Raw genomic sequence first — 6,000 nt, forward strand, 5'->3', positions numbered from 1 at the left:
ACACAAGTTATATAGTACTCATTGTTTTGAATGAAAATTATATCATATTGTACATCTTCTGCACCTGACTTTAAATTCAAAATCATTTTGAGGATTATCTATATTAGTTGATACATCTAATACATTCAGTTTTAGTCATGAGCAATATCCTACCTACTATCTATATCACATTTTACTTTTGTCCTATAAGTAGGTACTCTGATTTACTTCATCTCCTCGCATTAGTCGAGTGTCTGTAAATTTATTTCTCTACTATAAGAAAAACTAAAATATATATTCGTATGCTTTTTTTCTAGAACTTTTATGACATAGTCTCAACTGGCTGCCCATGTAGTTTTCAGCCTACAACTGTGTTTTATTACTCCACAGGGTATTACACTATCACTGTTTCAACTTAGAACTGAGCTTTCTTTTTCCTAGATTATGGTTTTGGAAATGGCTAGGTGGGACCTCTTCTTGTAGTGGACATCTGTGGCTTGCCTGGCATATATATTAATTACATATATATATATATATATGTATATATATTTATGTATATATATATATATGTACATGTATATACATATATATGTGTATACATGTATATACACATGTATATGTATATATGCATATATATGTAATTATGGTGAATGTTTAGAATATTTTTGAACAAACGTCTTTTTCTTCATTGGCATGGTTTTTAATCCTATGAATCTCAAGGAGCACTGGGGGTGGGCATGTGACTTAGCCCTCATAAGTAAGAGTATTTTATTCATTGGCTATAATTATTTGTTCAGAGATGAGCATATGACCTAATCCACATTAATGAAACTCAATTTGGAGAATTTTAATCAATTGGATGAAAAGAAAATGCACAGTTTTTAACTCTCAGGAAAGTATAAGCCTGAGTCAGAAAACAGCTAATAAGTTGACAGCCTGCCTAAGGGTGATGAAAACCTAGAGGGAAGCCAAACCTAGAAGAGAGAGGGAGAGAGACTCCTAATCTCCCAATGCTGTGATATTGTGTGAGCACAGGCACCATTATGTTTTACATAAGGCTACACATATGCTTTTTTCATCTAAGCCAGTTTGAATTGGGGTTCTTATCACTTGCTGCAGTGGAAGCAGTTTCAATGCAATGCCTATTTCAATACAGAGCAGCTGTTTTCTAGGCCATAAATAAAACACAGTAAAAAGATTACAAGTTAAATTCAAAGTTCTGTCCTGTTTCTTATTAACTCTTTCCTACATAAGCCTGCCTTCTGGCTCCCTCTTATTTTTTTTGCCTTTGCTTTAAGTATTAGAATAATTGGTATAATAAAATATATGATATAATGAATAATTTAAAAGAAGGTATTGATTCTTTAAAAATGAGGTAGTGACTGCACCTGGGTGGCTCAGTTGATTAAGCATCCGACTTCAGCTCAGGTCATGATATCCTTCGTGGGTTCAAGCCTCGCATGAGGCTCGGTGCTGACAGCTCGGAGCCTGGAGCCTGCTTTGGATTCTGTGTCTCTGTCTCTCTCTGCCCCTCCCCCATTCACGCTCTGTCTCTCTCTCTGTCTCTCAAAACTAAATAAACATAAAGAATTTTTTTTGAAACTGACATAAAATATGATTATTTTGTAGAATAGACTTTATTTTAAAACAACTTTTAAATGTAAATTCATAAATATTGTTACTGATTCATAAATATTCAGAAAATTATGTTACTATTGTGTTATTTCACATATAAATAATAAACGTTCATTTGACTAAACTTCATACTTGCCTTGTAATTTGCAAAGAATTTTGAGACATTAACATTTAAATAGTAGTCTATGGCAAATCAATTTCATAGCAATTAATTCTTAAACTGCTAATTGACATTTGATAAGTGTGTTAATTAATATAAATAGCATGGTAGCTTATATGTTAAATGTCAAATATGTGCTTCTTACAATTGAAGTTTATTAATAATAAATTAATTACATATATAGGCTCTGTTATGTATATTAATTATATTAAACTCTTTTTTAAGAAACTTATTCAGTAAATTTTAAATAAATTATTAAATTTGAGTAATTTTGCAGGTTATTTGTTTGATTATAAATATTTAAGTATACATATACAATAGAAAAATTGTACAGTATTTCTTCTTTCTCAAGGATTATAGACTTTTTAAAACTTCTATTTTCCATAATGCCTGTATTCACTGTATGTATTTTTTTTTGAAGTAAAAATAAACAAGTAACAAGAATGAAAGTGCAGAAGGGCACCTGGGTGGCTCAGTAGGTTGAGCGTCCGATTCTTGATTTCAGCTCAGGTCATGATCTCACAGTTCATGAGGTCAAGGCCAGAGTTGGGCTTTAGGCTGAAAGTACAGAGCCTGCTTGGGATTCTGTCTCTCTCTCTCTCTGCCCTCCTCTGCACTCTCTAACTCTCTTTTTTCTCTCTCAAAATAAAATGAAAAAGAGTGAAAGTACAGAGGATAGACTTAGAAAACCTCAAGCATCAATTATTCTTTATGTATGAATATAGAGTTGAGTAGATAATTAATGAATTATAAATAAGAAGATAGTTCATATTGATGTATATTGGTATACTTCATGGTATCCCATCTGTGTCTTGCATTCTGTTTTTTCTTCAGTTTTTCTTCTTTCTGCTTTTCAGAGTGGATGATTTCAACTGCCCTATCATTAGTTTTGCTATTTTGTGTGTGTGTGTGTGCTTGCTCAACTCTGTTGTCAGTCCTATCTACTGATCATTTTCCTGTCTGCTGTTGAGTTTTCAATTCAATAGTATTCATTTGTTTTACTCTTTATAATGTCTTTCTCTTTTTTGATATTCCCTATAATTATCCTGGTTTCCTTTAGCTCTTTGTCTATGATTAACTATAGCTCTTTAAGCATGTTTAAACGAGTATGTCAAATGTTAAATTCTTTTACTAGTAAGTCTAATGCCTTGGCTTTTTCTTTTTCTTTAATTTTCTTTTTTTTATTTTTTAAAACTTACATCCAAATTAGTTAGCATATAGTGAAACAATGATTTCAGTAGATTCCTTAAGGCCCCTTACCCATTTAGCCCATCCCCCCTCCCACAACCCTTCCAGCAACCCTCAATTTGTTCTCCATATTTATGAGTCTCTTCTGTTTTGTCCCCCTCCCTGTTTTTTATATTATTTTTGTTTCCCTTCCCTTATGTTCATTTGTTTTGTGTCTTAAAGTCCTCATTTGAGTGAAGTCATATTTTTGTCTTTCTCTGACTGACTAATTTCACTTAGCATAATACCCTCCAGTTCCATCCACGCAGTTGCAAATGGCAAGATTTCATTCTTTTTGATTGCCGAGTAATACTCCATTGTATATATATACACCACATCTTCTTTATCTATTCATCCATCGAGGGACATTTGGGCTCTTTCCATACTTTGGCTATTGTTGATAGCACTGCTACAAATATAGGGGTGCATGTGCCCCTTTGAAACAGCATACCTATATCCCTTGGATAAATTCCTAGTAGTGCAATTCCTGGGTCATAGGGTAGTTCTATTTTTTTAGTTTTTTGAGGAACCTCCATACTGTTTTCCAGAGTGGCTGCACCAGCTTGCATTGCCACCAACAATGCAAAAGAGATCCTCTTTCTCCACATCCTCGCCAACATCTGTTGTTGCCTGAGTTGTTCATGTTAGCTGTTCTGACAAGTATAAGGTGGTATCTCATTGTGGTTTTGATTTGTATTTCCCTGATGATGAGTGATGTTGAGCATTTTTTCATGTGTCAGTTGGCCATCTGAATATCTTCCTTGGAGAAGTTTCTATTCATGTCTTTACCCATTTCTTCATTGGATTATTTGTTTTTTGGGTGTTGAGTTTGAGAAGTTCTGTATAGATTTTGGATACTAACCCTTTATCTGATATGTCCTTTGCAAATATCCTCTCCCATTCTGTTGGTTGCCTTTTACTTTTGCTGATTGTTTCCTTTGCTGTGCAGAAGCTTTTTATTTCGATGAGGTCCCAGTAGTTCATTTTTGCTTTTGTATCCCTTGCCTCTGGAGATGTGTTGAGTAAGAAGTTGCTCTGGCCAAGATCAAAGAGGTTTTTGTCTGCTTCTCCTCAAGGATTTTGATGGCTTCCTGTCTTACATTGAGGTTTTTCATCCATGTAGAGTTTATTTTTGTGTATGGTGTAAGAAAGTGGTCTAATTTCATTCTTCTGCCTGTCGCTGTCTAGTTTTCCCAGCACCACTTACTGAAGAGACTGTATTATTCCATTGGATAGTCTTTCCTGCTGTGTCAAAGATTCTTTGGCCATATGCTTGTGGGTTCTTTATTCTGTTCCATTGATCTGAGTGTTTGTTCTTGTGCCAGTACCATACTGTCTTGATGATTACAGCTTTGAAGTATAGTTTGAAATTTGGGATTGTGATGCCTCCTGCTTTGGTTTTCTTTTACGAGATTGCTTTGGCTATTTGAGGTCTTTTCTGGTTCCATACAGAATTTGAGATTATTTGTTCTAGCTTTGTGAAGATGCTGGTGTTAGTTTGATAGGGATTGCATTGGATATGTAGATTGCTTTGGGTAGTATCGACATTTTAACAATATTTGTTCTTCCTATCCAGGAGCATGGAATATTTTTCCATTTTTTTTTTTTTTTTGTGGTGTGTCTTCTTCAATTTCTTTCATAAGCTTTCTACAGTTTTCAGTGTATAGATTTTTCACCTCATTTGTTAGATTTATTCCTAGGTATTTTGTGTTTTTTTGTGCAACTGTAAATGGGATCAATTCCTTGATTTTTCTTTGTGATGCTTCATTGCTGGTGTATAGGAATGCAACCGATTTCTGTGCATTGATTTTATATCCTGGAACTTTGCTGAATTCATGAATCAGTTCTAGCAGTTTTTTGTCTTGGCCTTTTCAAGGATAGTCTCTGACAATTAGTTAAAATCAATGGGGGAAAAAGAGTGAAGAAGTGAATAACTAAAATCAGAAATAAGATACAAAAATATTGGCATTATGGAAAAAATGGAATAACAAGAGAATATTAAAAAACTTGTATGCCAACAAATTTGATAATCCAGAAGAAAGGAACGGATTTCTAGAAACACAAAAATTATCAAACTGAGCCAAGAAGAAATATGTAGTCTCAACAGACATATAATAAGAAGCATAATCAGTAATCAAACTTCCCAACCAGCTGGCTTCACTGGCGAATTCTGACAAACATGTAAGAAGAATTAAACCAACTCCACTTAAGTTCTTTAAAAAAAAAATAATAAATAAAAGATGAAGGAACATTTCTAAACACATTTTATGAAGCCAACATTACCTTGATAACACAGGAAAAGAAAACTAGGGACTAATATGCTTTATGAATATAGATGCAATTACAAATAACACCATCAAATCCACCAAGCCCAATATAATAATACATTATACATCTTAATCAAGTGAGGTCTATTTCAGAAGGATGGTGATTTTCAATTAAAAAAATGTTAATAAACCACATTAATAGGATGGAGGAATAAAAACACATAGTTATCCTAATAGATACAGAAAAAAAATTATTCTAATAGATACAGAAAAATATATTTTTTATTTAAAAAAATAGCACTTAGAAAACTAACAATAAAGGGAACTTCTTTAATATAATATATAACATTTTTGCAAAACCCAATCCACCATCATGCTCAATGGTGAAAGAGTAAAAACTTTTCTCCTACAATCAAGAACAAGTCAATAATGTCTGTTTTTGCCACTACTTTTCAATATTGTGTTGGAGGTTCTGGAAAGAGCAGTTAGGCAAGTAAAATAAATAAAACTCACCCCAATTGCAAAACACACACACACACACACACACACACACATACATATACATATATATATATATATATATATATATATATATATATATATATATATAACTATTTCTACCTACAAAGGACATAATTTTATATATAGAAAATCTGATGCAATCCACAAAAAAGCTACTAGAGCTAATAAATGAAATCAGCAAAGTTGTAGGGTACAAAATCAACTCACACA

Source organism: Panthera uncia, chromosome B1, assembly GCF_023721935.1.
Source record: "Panthera uncia isolate 11264 chromosome B1, Puncia_PCG_1.0, whole genome shotgun sequence".
Classification (NCBI taxonomy): Eukaryota; Metazoa; Chordata; class Mammalia; order Carnivora; family Felidae; genus Panthera; species Panthera uncia.